Source organism: Thalassophryne amazonica, chromosome 7 (genome assembly GCF_902500255.1).
Source record: "Thalassophryne amazonica chromosome 7, fThaAma1.1, whole genome shotgun sequence".
Lineage (NCBI taxonomy): Eukaryota > Metazoa > Chordata > Actinopteri > Batrachoidiformes > Batrachoididae > Thalassophryne > Thalassophryne amazonica.
Window position 1 is genome coordinate 115162691 of NC_047109.1, and position 18364 is coordinate 115181054.

At 42.3% G+C, this 18364-nt stretch overlaps 1 protein-coding gene across 1 annotated transcript in view; it reads right to left on the reverse strand.

The window, feature by feature from the left end:
* Positions 1-18364, reverse strand: part of LOC117514799 (zinc finger protein 236-like) — a 240910-nt gene that overhangs the window by 76427 nt on the left and 146119 nt on the right. The window lies entirely within an intron of this gene.

The window sequence follows — 18364 nt, forward strand, 5'->3', positions numbered from 1 at the left end:
TGTTTTGCTCCATTTTTGCTCTACTTTTTTATTGAGTTCAACAGTCCTTTTTTATGTCTGTGTATATCAAAATGCCTAATAATGATACAACCACAGCACCTATGATTAACTAACTGCACCAAGGTTATGTTTAGTTATGTTTATTCAGCAGGATATTTCCATAAATGCACCGTATTTTTCCCACAGTGCAACACAATTTTCGGTGTGAAAATTGTCATGACAATTTCCTGTAAAGATGAGACCAATGAAGATGGCTGTTTTTTAAGTGATTCTGTCTTTTCAGACCAGTTTATTTGGGTGAAATTGACTCATGCAGGTAGTTTTTCTGCAGCAACTCATCTGTGAAGGATCAACAGATCATTGACAGATCCCCACACAAAGACGACAACTTTGGAGAAAAGTCTTTCCTCAGGAAAAAATGGACACCAAAACAGCAAAATATATGTTCCGATCATTTTAAAGGAGATGAAGTACACTTACTCCCAGCAAGCAAAAACTGTCCCTCACGGATCTCAGATGACATCGCACACCTCGAGAGTTCATGATATTTCAAAATGCAAAGCCACTCTGCAAAATTTGGTTGATGGAACAGTTTAATAATTTTGATCCAAATTAGGGGCTGGATCTCAGCTTTGTCCTTTAATCATTGTTCGTGGCTCCGGATCTAATAGATCCTGATTCTACATTTCATCTTGGTTGGATCACAGTTCCTTTGATCCTGTCCTCATGATGGCTGATAAACTCAGCAATCACAATAAAAACTCAGGATCTGCCAATTGTTGCAAAATCATTTGATCCACATTGCAGGATCAAAGAAAGACAGGCAAAAGGCAATCAAAAAAGAAACTTCTTGGTGAGGCTTCTTTGATGACTATTCCCACTTCCTTTGATCCTTGAATTGTGACTTGCGATTTTTCATCAATAAGGATCAATGATCAGTATCATCCTTTGATCCTGATTCCTTTGATCTTGATGTAAAAAAAAACTAAGCAAGAAAGACAAATAACAAAGAAAAAACCGCTATCAACAAATCAAGATCATCAGCAATCAGGGTCTAAGTTCAGCAATCAGGATCAAAGACGAGTGACCAGGAGCAAAGGATCTATGAATGTTACTGAAGAGATCAAAGGTGTAAGTGCCTCAGAATAAAAAAAAAGAAACAGATAAAAGGAAAAATATCAGACACTAAGAACTGTTGGACATTTGACATAGATATGTACACTCTGACTGCCCTCTGGTGTTTTCAAACTAAATCAATAAACTGTACATGGATGAATTCACATTTACAAATTTCTAATCTGGCATTGGGCAACTGCTGTTGCATTTGTTGATGAAAGTTTAAATGTTATCAGTGACTTCATTACGCAAGTGAAAAGAACACTCCTGAATTGTCATGACTCAAACACTTGAGTCATGACAACTCATCAAACATAATCATCATCAAAACTGCAAACTTTTTTATTTTAGGGTGACAAACATTTGGCAATTATCATTCAAAGATAAAACTCGTAAGTGATTAACATACCAGGCAATTTTTCATCAGATATTCAAAGCAACGGTCAAATACATCTGAGTTAAGATCATGGCTCAGCAGCCTCGTTCTTTACTTGCTGGAATATTAATGAATAATTTGAATATTAAGCATAATTTTTCATTTAAGGTAAGAGGGAGGTATGAGCTATGATTTTGAATTTGGCCGAGATGGCTCGCACTGTTCTGTGATTGTACACTACACCCTGAATCACTAACTTTGCGGGTAATACGGATTCAAGAAGCCACGTGAAGTCTTAAAAGCTCGTCAAAAAGCAATTATTGGAATACACTTTGGTAGTGTACCACATCCCGGAAGAAAAGTAGTTTCACAGCTGCCACTTTCGACTCCAATATCTCACTCATTCCTCCCAAATGAAGGATCAAAGGTGTCCAGAGTGATGAGAAGGGGAGAGCATACTGAGGCACCATGGATTCCTTCGCATTTTGGCTCTCTGTTGGGACTGTTTACACAGAGACTGCTACCTGCTGCTTTGGACTTGAATTAACAGTCTTTTTCAAGACTTTTTTACCTTTTTACTTTTTTTTTAAACTTTTTTACTGTGCTCCAACGCCTAAGGAAGACCTCTAACGGTCGAAACATCGCGACGGAGCACTTTTATCAGCTAACTTTCATCAGCGTTGGCAAGCTAACTAGCTTGCTAACGCTTTCGTTTTTTATTTTTTTTATTTTATTTTATTTATTTTTTTTCTCTTTTAGCACTGTTGTCGTGCGTTATCTGTGCTGCTCCACAGCGTGTTAAGTTGATTTTTATTTTATTTTAGCACCGTTGTCGTGCGTTCGCTGTTGTTGTGCGTTGCCTGTGCTGCTTCATGGCCTGTTTGGTGCCTTGATTGGGGCACTCCTTCTGCTGAATCACCTTTAAATTATTTACACATTATTAACTTCGTGTGTTTTTAGGAATCCGCTAGGTTGCGTAGCTACTAGCTCTTAGCCGATTTAGCATGGCGGCTTCTCCTGTCTCACCCGCACTTTTCTGCTCTGGGTGTGAAATGTTTAGTTATTCCTCGGCCTCCTTTAGCAGTAACGGTACTTGTAATAAGTGCAGCTTATTCGTAGCTTTGGAGGCCAGGCTGGGCGAATTGGAGACTCGGCTCCGCACCGTGGAAAATTCTACAGCTAGCCAGGCCCCTGTGGTCGGTGCGGACCAAGGTAGCTTAGCCGCCGCTAGTTCCCCTCTGGCAGATCCCGGGCAGTCGGGAAAGCAGGCTGACTGGGTGACTGTGAGGAGGAAGCGTAGCCCTAAACAGAAGCCCCGTGTACACCGTCAACCCGTTCACATCTCTAACCGTTTTTCCCCACTCGGCGACACACCAGCTGAGGATCAAACTCTGGTTATTGGCGACTCTGTTTTGAGAAATGTGAAGTTAGCGACACCAGCAACCATTGTCAATTGTCTTCCGGGGGCCAGAGCAGGCGACATCGAAGGACATTTGAAATTGCTGGCTAAGGCTAAGCGTAAATTTGGTAAGATTGTAATTCACGTCGGCAGTAATGACACTCGGTTACGCCAATCGGAGGTCACTAAAATTAACATTAAATCGGTGTGTAACTTTGCAAAAACAATGTCGGACTCTGTTGTTTTCTCTGGGCCCCTCCCCAATCGGACCGGGAGTGACATGTTTAGCCGCATGTTCTCCTTGAATTGCTGGCTGTCTGAGTGGTGTCCAAAAAATGAGGTGGGCTTCATTGATAATTGGCAAAGCTTCTGGGGAAAACCTGGTCTTGTTAGGAGAGACGGCATCCATCCCACTTTAGATGGAGCAGCTCTCATTTCTAGAAATCTGGCCAATTTTCTTGGATCCTCCAAACTGTGACTGTCCAGCGTTGGGACCAGGAGGCAGAGCTGTGGTCTTATACACCTCTCTGCAGCTTCTCTCCCCCTGCCATCCCCTCGTTGCCCCATCCCCGTAGAGACGGTGCCTGCTCCCAGACCACCAATAACCAGCAAAAATCTATTTAAGCATAAAAATTCAAAAAGAAAAAATAATATAGCACCTTCAACTGCACCACAGACTAAAACAGTTAAATGTGGTCTATTAAACATTAGGTCTCTCTCTTCTAAGTCCCTGATGGTAAATGATATAATAATTGATCAACGTATTGATTTATTCTGCCTAACAGAAACCTGGTTACAGCAGGATGAATATGTTAGTTTAAATGAGTCAACACCCCCGAGTCACACTAACTGTCAGAATGCTCGTAGCACGGGCCGTGGCGGAGGATTAGCAGCAATCTTCCATTCCAGCTTATTAATTAATCAAAAACCTAGACAGAGCTTTAATTCATTTGAAAGCTTGTCTCTTAGTCTTGTCCATCCAAATTGGAAGTCCCAAAAACCAGTTTTATTTGTTATTATCTATCGTCCACCTGGTTGTTACTGTGAGTTTCTCTGTGAATTTTCAGACCTTTTGTCTGACTTAGTGCTTAGCTCAGATAAGATAATTATAGTGGGCGATTTTAATATCCACACAGATGCTGAGAATGACAGCCTCAACACTGCATTTAATCTATTATTAGACTCTATCGGCTTTGCTCAAAAAGTAAATGAGTCCACCCACCACTTTAATCATATCTTAGATCTTGTTCTGACTTATGGTATGGAAATAGAAGACTTAACAGTATTCCCTGAAAACTCCCTTCTGTCTGATCATTTTTTAATAACATTTACATTTACCCTGATGGACTACCCTGCAGTGGGGAATAAGTTTCATTACACTAGAAGTCTTTCAGAAAGCGCTGTAACTAGGTTTAAGGATATGATTCCTTCGTTATGTTCTCTAATGTCACATACCAACACAGAGCAGAGTAGCTACCTAAACTCTGTAAGGGAGATAGAGTATCTCGTCAATAGTTTTACATCCTCTTTGAAGACAACTTTGGATGCTGTAGCTCCTCTGAAAAAGAGAGCTTTAAATCAGAAGTGTCTGACTCCGTGGTATAACTCACAAACTCGTAGCTTAAAGCAGATAACCTGTAAGTTGGAGAGGAAATGGCGTCTCACTAATTTAGAAGATCTTCACTTAGCCTGGAAAAAGAGTTTGTTGCTCTATAAAAAAGCCCTCCGTAAAGCTAGGACATCTTTCTACTCATCACTAATTGAAGAAAATAAGAATAACCTCAGGTTTCTTTTCAGCACTGTAGCTAAGCTGACAAAGAGTCAGAGCTCTATTGAGCTGAGTATTCCATTAACTTTAACTAGTAATGACTTCATGACTTTCTTTGCTAACAAAATTTTGACTATTAGAGAAAAAATTACTCATAACCATCCCAAAGATGTATCGTTATCTTTGGCTGCTTTCAGTGATGCCGGTATTTGGTTAGACTCTTTCTCTCCGGTTGTTCTGTCTGAGTTATTTTCATTGGTTGCTTCGTCCAAACCATCGGCATGTTTATTGGACCCCATTCCTGCCAGGCTGCTCAAGGAAGTCCTACCATTATTTAATGCTTCAATCTTAAATATGATTAATCTATCTTTGTTAGTTGGTTATGTACCACAGGCCTTTAAGGTGGCAGTAATTAAACCATTACTTAAAAAGCCATCACTTGACCCAGCTATCTTAGCTAATTATAGGCCAATTTCCAACCTTCCTTTTCTCTCAAAGATTCTTGAGAGGGTAGTTGTAAAACAGCTAACTGATCACCTGCAGAGGAATGGTCTATTTGAAGAGTTTCAGTCAGGTTTTAGAATTCATCATAGTACAGAAACAGCATTAGTGAAGGTTACAAATGATCTTCTTATGGCTTCGGACAGTGGACTTATCTCTGTGCTTGTTCTGTTGGACCTCAGTGCTGCTTTTGATACTGTTGACCATAAAATTTTATTACAGAGATTAGAGCATGTCATAGGTATTAAAGGCACTGCGCTGCGGTGGTTTGAATCATATTTGTCTAATAGATTACAGTTTGTTCATGTAAATGGGGAATCTTCTTCACGGACTAAAGTTAATTATGGAGTTCCACAAGGTTCTGTGCTAGGACCAATTTTATTCACTTATACATGCTTCCCTTAGGCAGTATTATTAGACGGTATTGCTTAAATTTTCATTGTTACGCAGATGATACCCAGCTTTATCTATCCATGAAGCCAGAGGATACACACCAATTAGCTAAACTGCAGGATTGTCTTACAGACATAAAGACATGGATGACCTCTAATTTCCTGCTTTTAAACTCAGATAAAACTGAAGTTATTGTACTTGGCCCCACAAATCTTAGAAGCATGGTGTCTAACCAGATCGTTACTCTGGATGGCATTTCCCTGATCTCTAGTAATACTGTGAGAAATCTTGGAGTCATTTTTGATCAGGATATGTCATTCAAAGCGCATATTAAACAAATATGTAGGACTGCCTTTTTGCATTTACGCAATATCTCTAAAATCAGAAAGGTCTTGTCTCAGAGTGATGCTGAAAAACTAATTCATGCATTTATTTCCTCTAGGCTGGACTATTGTAATTCATTATTATCAGGTTGTCCTAAAAGTTCCCTAAAAAGCCTTCAGTTGGTTCAGAATGCTGCAGCTAGAGTACTGACGGGGACTAGCAGGAGAGAGCATATCTCACCCGTGTTGGCCTCTCTTCATTGGCTTCCTGTTAATTCTAGAATAGAATTTAAAATTCTTCTTCTTACTTATAAGGTTTTGAATAATCAGGTCCCATCTTATCTTAGGGACCTCATAGTACCATATTACCCCATTAGAGCGCTTCGCTCTCAGACTGCAGGCTTACTTGTAGTTCCTAGGGTTTGTAAGAGTAGAATGGGAGGCAGAGCCTTCAGCTTTCAGGCTCCTCTCCTGTGGAACCAGCTCCCAATTCAGATCAGGGAGACAGATACCCTCTCTACTTTTAAGATTAGGCTTAAAACTTTCCTTTTCGCTAAGGCTTATAGTTAGGGCTGGATCGGGTGACCCTGGACCATCCCTTGGTTATGCTGCTTTAGACGTAGATTGTGGGGGGGTTCCCATGATGCACTGTTTCTTTCTCTTTTTGCTCCGTATGCATCACTCTGCATTTAATCATTAGTGATCGATCTCTGCCCCCCTTCACGGCATGTCTTTTTCCTGGTTTTTTCCCTCAGCCCCAACCAGTCTCAGCAGAAGACTGCCCCTCCCTGAGCCTGGTTCTGCTGGAGGTTTCTTCCTGTTAAAAGGGAGTTTTTCCTTCCCACTGTTGCCAAGTGCTTGCTCAAAGGGGGTCGTTTTGACCGTTGGGGTTTTTTATAATTATTGTATGGCCTTGCCTTACAATATGGAGCGCCTTGGGGCAACTGTTTGTTGTGATTTGGCGCTATATAAGAAAAAAGTTGATTGATTGAGTTGATGAGTCAGTCACATGCACATCATAATACCTAATTAACATTAACCTTTTGTCAAAAACCCAATCCCCCAATCCAATTAAGATTTTATTCAGTGGTTTTTACAATTACATTTCTTGCTGTTATCTTAAATTCTATTAGGACAGGATTACTTTCGCATGGAAGGGTGGGGGAATGCAATTATTACCAGAGTTTATCAGTGACTTTAGTCCCATCAGAATGTTTCTGTGAAGGCTCTCAGTTGCCCATGTGGTTTCCATAGTAGAGAAGCTTGAATCTTCGACTGGACAGGGTTGCTTGGACGTTTGGCTTCAAATCGCAGAAGCTTCCTCAGCTAAATTTCTTGCTCTGGTAGTCTGACTTCTGTTTTGACTCTTGTAGAGAAGAACAAACAGAAGCCAGCAAAAGCTGGAGTTTTAAACCTAACCAGACCCCTCCTACTGACAGGCAGACTGCTAATGGCAGTGACTAACAATTGCTCTAATTAGCACCTATTGTACTCTAGTTAGCATCCTCCTAATGACAGGGCAGCTGTCCCTCCTAGTGATGGGACTGACGGCTCTCCTGACGACTCTCCTGATGAGGTGAATGACTCATTACCATGAACAAAAGAGTGAAACTGCTTTGACCTGAGTACCCCATTGTAAACAGGGGACAAAGCGTGTTTCAGACTCCCTCCCTGGTTAAGGCTGGGTTTCAACTGTTTCACATACAATGCTTCCTTCACTCCTCTCTCAAACCATTTCTTTTCTCTGGCTAATATTTTAACTTCCTTATCCTCAAATGTGTGGTTAGTGTCTTTAGGTGGAGATGAACTGCAGACTGAGGTCAGTTGTTCATGGTAATGAGTCATTCACGTCGTTAGTAATAGCAGTCTGCCTCTCGGTAGGAGGGATCTTGTTAGGTTTAAAACTCCAGCTTTTGCTGGCTTCTGTTTGTTCTTCTCTACAAGAGTCAAGACAGATGTCAGACTACCAGAGCAAGAAATTTATCTGAGGGAGCTTCTGCAAATAAAAGCGAAACGTCCTCGCATCATGCAACCCAGTCCAGTAGATGATTCAAGCTTCTCTATTATCCCATCAGAATTCACCATTTCAGTCCATTTTTAAAAAATGCACACTCGCATGTCAATAAAGATTCTGGTGACTTTTTATGTTCTGTGAAATAATCCATAGGAATGACCTGAGATTATACTAATCTTGTACAAATAGATATATCAGCAAATATTCCATCATATCCTATGTAAAAATGAGTTTTCCACTGTTTATCTCAAGTATTAATGCATGAAGGACAATGAACTTGGCAAGAAATATTATGGCTACAGTCTCTGACATCATGTAGTCATCATGAGCCCACTGGCTCTCACTGCGGTATTGTATCACTTCCTGTTCCGGAGCACAGCGGTGTTTTGCTGTATCTGTTAGCTGTTTAATCTGTGCAGTTAGATTGATCTAGTTAACTAGATAACGATTTGTTTCACAGTGTAATATTCACGTGCCTTAAATAAAGCACTCCCTCTGCTGAATCACCTCTAAATTATTTACACATTATTCACTTTGCGTGTTTTTAGGAATCCGATAGCTTCGCGCAGCTACTAGCTCTTAGCTGGTTTAGCATGGCGGCTTCTCCTGTCTCTCCCGCACTTTTCTGCTCTGGGTGTGAAATGTTTAGTTATTCCTCGGCCTCCTTTAGCAGTAATGGTACTTGTAATAAGTGTAGCTTATTCGTAGCTTTGGAGGCCAGGCTGGGTGAATTGGAGACTCGGCTCCGCACCTTGGAAAATCCTACAGCTAGTCAGGCCCATGTAGTCAGTGCGTACCAAGGTAGCTTAGCCGCCGTTAGTTCCCCTCCAGCAGATTCCGAGCAGCCGTGAAAGCAGGCCGACTGGGTGACTGTGAAGAGGAAGCGTAGTCCTAAACAGAAGCCCTGTGTACACCGCCAACCCGTTCACATCTCTAACCGTTTTTCCCCACTCAACAACACACCCGCCGAGGATCAAACTCTGGTTATTGGTGACTCTGTTTTGAGAAATGTGAAGTTAGCGACACCAGCAACCATAGTCAATTGTCAACTGCTGGCTAAGGCTAAGCGTAAATTTGGTAAGATTGTAATTCATGTCGGTAGTAATAACACCCGGTTACGCTAATCGGAGGTCACTAAAATTAATATTGAATCGGTGTGTAACTTTGCCAAAACAATGTCGGACTGTGTAGTTTTCTCTGGGCCCCTCCCCAATCGGACCGGGAGTGACATGTTTAGCCGCATGTTATCCCTGAATTGCTGGCTGTCTGAGAGGTGTCCAAAAAATGAGGTGGCTTCATAGATAATTGGCAAAGCTTCTAGGGAAAACCTGGTCTTGTTAGGAGAGACGGCATCCATCCCACTTTGGATGGAGCAGCTCTCATTTCTAGAAATCTGGCAAATTTTCTTAAATCCTCCAAACCGGGTTGGGACCAGGAAGCAGAGTTGTAGTCTTACACACCTCTCTGCAGCTTCTCTCCCTCTGCCATCCCCTCATTACCCCTTCCCCGTAGAGACGGTGCCTGCTCCCAGACCACCAATAACCAGCAAAAATCTATTTAAGCATAAAAATTCAAAAAGAAAAAATAATATAGCACCTTCAACTGCACCACAGACTAAAACAGTTAAATGTGGTCTATTAAACATTACATCTCTCACTTCTAAGTCCCTGTTAGTAAATTATATAATAATTGATCAACATATTGATTTATTCTGCCTTACAGAAACCTGGTTACAGCAGGATGAATATGTTAGTTTAAATGAGTCAACACCCCCGAGTCACACTAACTGTCAGAATGCTCGTAGCACGGGCTGAGACGGAGGATTAGCAGCAATCTTCCACTCCAGCTTGTTAATTAATCAAAAACCCAGACAGAGCTTTAATTCATTTGAAAGCTTGTCTCTTAGTCTTGTCCATCCAAATTGGAAGTCCCAAAAACCAGTTTTATTTGTTGTTATCTATCATCCTCCTGGTCGTTACTGTGAGTTTCTCTGTGAATTTTCGGACCTTTTGTCTGACTTAGTGCTTAGCTCAGATAAGATAATTATAGTGGGTGATTTTAACATCCACACAGATGCTGAGAATGACAGCCTCAACACTGCATTTAATCTATTGTTAGACTCGATTGGATTTGCTCAAAATGTAAATGAGTCCACACACCACTTTAATCATACCTTAGATCTTGTTCTGACTTATGGTATGGAAATTGAAGACTTAACAGTATTCCCTGAAAACCCCCTTCTGTCTGATCATTTCTTAATAACATTTACATTTACTCTGATGGACTACCCAGCAGTGGGGAATAAGTTTCATTACAGTAGAAGTCTTTCAGAAAGCGCTGTAACTAGGTTTAAGGATATGATTCCTTCTTTATGTTCTCCAATGCCATATACCAACACAGTAGCTACCTAAACTCTGTGAGTGAGACAGATTATCAAATCAAATCAAATCAATTTTATTTATATAGCGCCAAATCACAACAAACAGTTGCCCCAAGGCGCTTTATATTGTAAGGCAAGGCCATACAATAATTACGGAAAAACCCCAACGGTCAAAACGACCCCCTGTGAGCAAGCACTTGGCGACAGTGGGAAGGAAAAACTTCCATTTAACAGGAAGAAACCTCCAGCAGAACCAGGCTCAGGGAGGGCCAGTCTTCTGCTGGGACTGGTTGGGGCTGAGGGAGAGAACCAGGAAAAAGACATGCTGTGGAGGGGAGCAGAGATCAATCACTAATGATTAAATGCAGAGTGGTGCATACAGAGCAAAAAGAGAAAGAAACACTCAGTGCATCATGGGAACCCCCCAGCAGTCTAAGTCTATAGCAGCATAACTAAGGGATGGTTCAGGGTCACCTGATCCAGCCCTAACTATAAGCTTTAGCAAAAAGGAAAGTTTTAAGCCTAATCTTAAAAGTAGAGAGGGTGCCTGTCTCCGTGATATGAATTGGGAGCTGGTTCCACAGGAGAGGAGCCTGAAAGCTGAAGGCTCTGCCTCTCATTCTACTCTTACAAACCCTAGGAACTACAAGTAAGCCTGCAGTCTAAGAGCGAAGTGCTCTATTGGGGTGAAGATGGGACCTGATTATTCAAACTCTTATAAGTAAGAAGAAGAATTTTAAATTCTATTCTAGAATTAACAGGAAGCCAATGAAGAGAGGCCAATATCAATCAATCAATTTTATTTATATAGCGCCAAATTACAACAAACAGTTGCCCCAAGGCGCTTTATATTGTAAGGCAAGGCCATACAATAATTACGTAAAAACCCCAACGGTCAAAACGACCCCCTGTGAGCAAGCACTTGGCGACAGTGAGATGGGTGAGATATGCTCTCCCCTTCTAGTCCCTGTCAGTACTCTAGCTGCAGCATTTTGAATTAACTGAAGGCTTTTCAGGGAACTTTTAGGACAACCTGATAATAATGAATTACAATAGTCCAACCTAGAGGAAATAAATGCATGAATTAGTTTTTCAGCATCACTCTGAGACAAGACCTTTCTAATTTTAGAGATATTGCGCAAATGCAAAAAACCAGTCCTACATATTTGTTTAATATGCGCATTGAATGACATATCCTGATCAAAAATGACTCCAAGATTTCTCACAGTATTACTAGAGGTCAGGGTAATGCCATCCAGAGTAAGGATCTGGTTAGACACCATGTTTCTAAGATTTGTGGGGCCAAGTACAATAACTTCAGTTTTATCTGAGTTTAAAAGCAGGAAATTAGAGGTCATCCATGTCTTTATGTCTGTAAGACAATCCTGCAGTTTAGCTAATTGGTGTGTGTCCTCTGGTTTCATGGATAGATAAAGCTGGGTATCATCTGCGTAACAATGAAAATTTAAGCAATGCTGTCTAATAATACTGCCTAAGGGAAACATGTATAAAGTGAATAAAATTGGTCCTAGCACAGAACCTTGTGGAACTCCATAATTAACCTTAGTCTGTGAAGAAGATTCCCCATTTACATGAACAAATTGTAATCTATTAGATAAATATGATTCAAACCACCGCAGCGCAGTGCCTTTAATACCTATGGCATGCTCTAATCTCTGTAATAAAATTCTATGGTCAACAGTATCAAAAGCAGCACTGAGGTCTAACAGAACAAGCACAGAGATGAGTCCACTGTCTGAGGCCATAAGAAGATCATTTGTAACCTTCACTAATGCTGTTTCTGTACTATGATGAATTCAAAACCTGACTGAAACTCTTCAAATAGACCATTCCTCTACAGATGATCAGTTAGCTGTTTTACAACTACCCTTTCAAGAATTTTTGAGAGAAAAGGAAGGTTGGAGATTGGCCTATAATTAGCTAAGATAGCTGGGTCAAGTGATTGCTTTTTAAGTAATGGTTTAATTACTGCCACCTTAAAAGCCTGTGGTACATAGCCAACTAATAAAGATAGATTGATCATATTTAAGATCGAAGCATTAATTAATGGTAGGGCTTCCTTGAGCAGCCTGGTAGGAATGGGGTCTAATAGACATGTTGATGGTTTGGATGAAGTAACTAATGAAAATAACTCAGACAGAACAATCAGAGAGAAAGAGTCTAACCAAATACCGGCATCACTGAAAAGATGTCAGCCAAAGATAACGATACGTCTTTGGGATGGTTATGAGTAATTTTTTCTCTAATAATTCAAATTTTATTAGCAAAGAAAGTCATGAAGTCATTACTAGTTAAAGTTAAAGGAATACTCGGCTCAATAGAGGTCTGACTCTTTGTCAGCCTGGCTACAGTGCTGAAAAGAAACCTGGGGTTGTTCTTATTTTCTTCAATTAGTGATGAGTAGTAAGATGTCCTAGCTTTACGGAGGGCTTTTTTATAGAGCAACAGACTCTTTTTCCAGGCTAAGTGAAGATCTTCTAAATTAGTGAGACGCCATTTCCTCTCCGACTTACGGGTTATCTGCTTTAAGCTGCGAGTTTGTGAGTTATACCACAGAGTCAGGCACTTCTGATTTTAAGCTCTCTTTTTCAGAGGAGATACAGCATCCAAAGTTGTCTTCAATGAGGATGTAAAACTATTGACGAGATACTCTATCTCACTTACAGAGTTTAGGTAGCTACTCTGCACTGTGTTGGTATATGGCATTGGAGAACATAAAGAAGGAATCATATCCTTAAACCTAGTTACAGCGCTTATGAAAGACTTCTACTGTAATGAAACTTATTCCCCACTGCTGGGTAGTCCATCAGAGTAAATGTAAATGTTATTAAGAAATGATCAGACAGAAGGGAGTTTTCAGGGAATACTGTTAAGTCTTCAATTTCCATACCATAAGTCAAAACAAGATCTAAGATATGATTAAAGTGGTGGGTGGACTCATTTACATTTTGAGCAAAACCAACTGAGTCTAATAATAGATTAAATGCAGTGTTGAGGCTGTCATTCTCAGCATCTGTGTGGATGTTAAAATCGCCCAGTATGATTATCTTATCTGAGCTAAGCACTAAGTCAGACAAAAGGTCTGAAAATTCACAGAGAAACTCACAGTAAAGACCAGGTGGACGATAGATAATAACAAATAAAACTGTTTTTTGGGACTTCCAATTTGGATGGACAAGACTAAGAGTCAAGCTTTCAAATGAATTAAAGCTCTGTCTGGGTTTTTGATTAATTAATAAGCTGGAATGGAAGATTGCTGCTAATCCTCCCCCTCAGCCCGTGCTATGAGCGTTCTGGCAGTTAGTGTGACTCGGGGGTGTTGACTCATTTAAACTAACATATTCATCCTGCTGTAACCAGGTTACTGTAAGGCAGAATAAATCAATATGTTGATCAATTATTATATAATTTACTAACTGTGGTGCAGTTGAAGGTGCTATATTATTTTTTCTTTTTGAATTTTTATGCTTAAATAGATTTTTACTGGTTATTGGTGGTCTGGGAGCAAGCACCGTCTCTACGGGGATGGGGTAATGAGGGGATGGCAGGGGGAGAGAAGCTGCAGAGAGTTGTGTAAGACTACAACTCTGCTTCCTGGTCCCAACCCTGGATAGTCACGGTTTGGAGGATTTAAGAAAACTGGCCAGATTTCTAGAAATGAGAGCTGCTCCATCCAAAGTGGGATGGATGCTGTCTCTCCTAACAAGACCAGGTTTTCCCCAGAAGCTTTGCCAATTATCTATGAAGCCCACCTCATTTTTTGGACACCACTCAGACAGCCAGCAATTCAAGGAGAACATGCGGCTAAACATGTCACTTCCGGTCCAATTGGGGAGGGGCCCAGAGAAAACTACAGAGTCCGTCATTGTTTTTGCAAAGTTACACACCGATTCAATGTTAATTTTAGTGACCTCCGATTGGCGTAACCGGGTGTCATTACTGCCGACGTGAATTACAATCTTACCAAATTTACACTTAGCCTTAGCCAGCAGTTTCAAATTTCCTTCAATGTCGCCTGCTCTGGCCCCCGGAAGACAATTGACTATGGTTGCTGGTGTCGCTAACTTCACGTTTTTCAAAACAGATTCGCCAATAACCAGAGTTTGATCCTCGGTGGGTGTGTCGCCGAGTGGGGAAAAATGGTTAGAAATGTGAACGGGTTGGCGGAGTACACAGGGCTTCTGTTTAGGGCTACGCTTCCTCCTCACAGTCACCCAGTCGGCCTGCTTTCCCGGGTGCTCGGGATCTGCTGGAAGGGAACTAACAGCGGCTAAGCTACCACCTTGGTCCGCACCAACTACAGGGGCCTGGCTAGCTGTAGAATTTTCCACGGTACGGAGCCGAGTCTCCAATTCGCCCAGCCTGGCCTCCAAAGCTAGGTATAAGCTACACTTATTACAAGTACCATTACTGCTAAAGGAGGCCAAGGAATAACTAAAAATTTCACACCGAGAACAGAAAAGTGCGGGAGAGACAGGAAAAGCCGCCATGCTAAACCGGCTAAGAGCTAGTAGCTGCGCTAAGCTAGCGGATTCCTAAAAACACACACACATATTCATTATCTCGTCAATAATTTTATATCCTCATTGAGGACAACTTTGGATGCTATAGCTCCTCTGAAAAAGAGAGCTTTAAATCAGAAGTGCCTGACTCCGTGGTATAACTCACAAACTCGCAGCTTAAAGCAGATAACCCGTAAGTTGGAGAGGAAATGGCGTCTCACTAATTTAGAAGATCTTCACTTAGCCTGGAAAAAGAGTCTGTTGCTCTATAAAAAAGCCCTCCGTAAAGCTAGGACATCTTACTACTCATCACTAACTGAAGAAAATAAGAATTCTTACTCTGGATGGCATTACCCTGACCTCTAGTAATACTGTGAGAAATCTTGGAGTCATTTTTGATCAGGATATGTCATTCAATGTGCATATTAAACAAATATGTAGGACTGCTTTTTTGCATTTGCGCAATATCTCTAAAATTAGAAAGGTCTTGTCTCAGAGTGATGCTGAAAAACTAATTCATGCATTTATTTCCTCTAGGCTGGACTATTGTAATTCATTATTATCAGGTTGTCCTAAAAGTTCCCTGAAAAGCCTTCAGTTAATTCAAAATGCTGCAGCTAGAGTACTGACGGGGACTAGAAGGAGAGAGCATATTTCACCCATATTGGCCTCTCTTCATTGGCTTCCTGTTAATTCTAGAATAGAATTTAAAATTCTTCTTCTTACTTATAAGGTTTTGAATAATCAGGTCCCATCTTATCTTAGGGACCTCTTAGTACCATATCACCCCAATAGAGCGATTCGCTCTCAGACTGCAGGCTTACTTGTAGTTCCTAGGGTTTGTAAGAGTAGAATGGGAGGCAGAGCCTTCAGCTTTCAGGCTCCTCTCCTCTGGAACCAGCTCCCAATTCGGATCAGGGAGACGGACACCCTCTCTACTTTTAAGATTAGGCTTAAAACTTTCCTTTTTGCTAAAGCTTATAGTTAGGGCTGGATCAGGTGACCCTGAACCATCCCTTAGTTATGCTGCTATTGACTTAGACTGCTGGGGGGTTCCCATGATGCACTGAGTGTTTCTTTCTCTTTTTGCTCTGTATGCACCACTCTGCATTTAATCATTAGTGATTGATCTCTGCTCCCCTCCACAGCATGTCTTTTTCCTGGTTCTCTCCCTCAGCCCCAACCAGTCCCAGCAGAAGACTGGCCCTCCCTGAGCCTGGTTCTGCTGGAGGTTTCTTCCTGTTAAAAGGGAGTTTTTCCTTCCCACTGTCGCCAAGTGCTTCCTCACAGGAGTTCGTTTTGACAGTTGGGGTTTTTCCGTAATTATTGTATGGCCTTGCCTTACAATATGAAGCGCCTTGGGGCAACTGTTTGTTGTGATTTGGCGCTATATAAATGAAATTGATTTTTGATTTGATGTTCATGTGAGTGTCTCAGCTCTGTGATCTCTCACGGTGCATCCTCGGTAACAGATTCAAAATAAATAAATAAATCAAGCAGCACACTAAATATAACGTCAGTGGGATAGGAAATGTGTTTGTTTCTCAAATCGCATGTCTTTAGACCACCTGATGTACTTTGGTACGTGTAGTCCACCATGGAAAGTGCACCTCTGCCCAAAGTGGACCTCTGTGCAGAGCACATACAGCCAAAAAATGATGTGCAATCTTATATATATATACTTTTTTTTTTTTTAATTTGTAAACACAGGTACTTTCTACCTGCCTGGCGTTTCCGCCTGACGCACCTCCACCAGTGCCAGTGGGGTAACTGCAGGGTCATCAGCCGGGAGCCATCCTTCATTGATGTTTCGCTCCATTAATCCCGGATAATCTCACGGTGGTGGAGCAACGGCAGGGACGTCTCCCTGCCGCCCCCTGCAGCCACCCCTAGAACCCCTCTTTCCCCCACGACCTATCCTTCCTACGCAACGACAGCCAGAAGCTGGCTCTTTCCGCCTCCTCTGCCAGCTCCCTACATGCCCTCTTCAGCCTTATTCCAGACACTCCGATCTTCCTAAGGAGGCGCTGAATGGATGTTCCGATGAACCCCCTACAGCCAACCTCCACGGGATATATAACTGCGGACCATCCTGCTTCCCGACACTCCGCTACCAAGTCGGTGTATTTATCTCTCTTCCTTTCACAGGCAGCCTCCATTCCTCCCTCCCAAGGGACCGTTAGCTCCACCAAAATCACAGACTTAACATCAGCGGACCACAGCACAACATCTGGCCTCAAAGAGGTGGTAACAATCTCTGGGGGGAACTTGAGCTGCCTATCGAGATCCACCCTCAAGTTCCAGCTACATCCAGGTGTTAGCAGTGACCTTGTCCTCTGAGCAACAGGTTGGACTCCAGCCCCTTGTCTAACAAAGTTGATAAAAGCCCAAGACTTAGGAGGAAGCTCTTTAATTCCCTCCGTTCTCTGCACTTCAAGGACTTCTGCCAGCTTCCGCAGAACCAGATCGTGCCGCCACCTATACCTACCCTGCGCCAGAGCTGTCTTGCAACTAGACAGGATATGTTGGAGGCTTGGGTTTGGGACATTACAGAGCTGACAGCTTTCCTCCAAGCCATACCACAGACTCACATTGCTTGGGCTGGGGAGGGTATCATACGTGGCCCGAATAAGGAAGCTAAGCCTTGCTTGGGGCATCTTCCACACATCGGACCACTTGATGGTCCTACTGACAACTCCTTCCCACGTTGTCCATTGCCCTTGCCGCGACTGGCTGAGGGCCTTGATCTTATATTTCTCCTCCTCATGCCTGACCACCTCCTCAATCACCAACCCTTTCTTCTCCTTTCTTGTAGCCTTGGACCAAAACTTGGGGGCTATTCCCCACCCCAAGCCTGCTCTCCCTGACTGTATCCTACCCACCACTTCTTTATGCTCAAGCCTGCTGATGGCCTGGTTAACAGCCTCCTCAGCCTTCCACTTGCGTCCTCTTCGCACTGGCACCTTGCTGTTTTTTTCGAGTGGATCGGCTGACTCTCTCAACTCCAGAACAAGCCTGGCCTTCTCTTGCCTGTAGCCTAGATTAATAGACTTCAGTGGCAACTGCAACACGGTCTTCCCAAACAGGGCAACATCGGAGAGGCTTTGAGGTAGCCCAAGCCACTTGTGTATAAAGCTATTGGCTTTTGCATCCATCTTCATTACTACAGATGAAGTGATCTCGCACAGCTTCAGAGGCCACATCAACCGCTGGAAGAAGGTGAACTGATAACACCAGACTTTCAGCTTCCTTGGGAGGTGGCACTTATCAATCCTCTCCAGCCCATCCGTAAGCTGCTGCAAAATGATGGCAGGCATGTGAGTGTCAGACAACTCCACCGTATACAGCCTTCCCAGACTGCGGACTGGTTGGTCAACCAACAACGGGATCTTTCCTCCATCCACTGTAAAGGAGATACGGTCGTTCGGAGATACGGAGTTCTTCAAACCTCCTTAAAAACCTAACAGTACATGACGCTGTTTGCAGTAGGCTAGTTACATCATCCATGTAAATTTGCAGGGCTGGTAGCCGTTGTCCTGACCCAGTTTTTAACCCTCGCCCCATCTGCCTA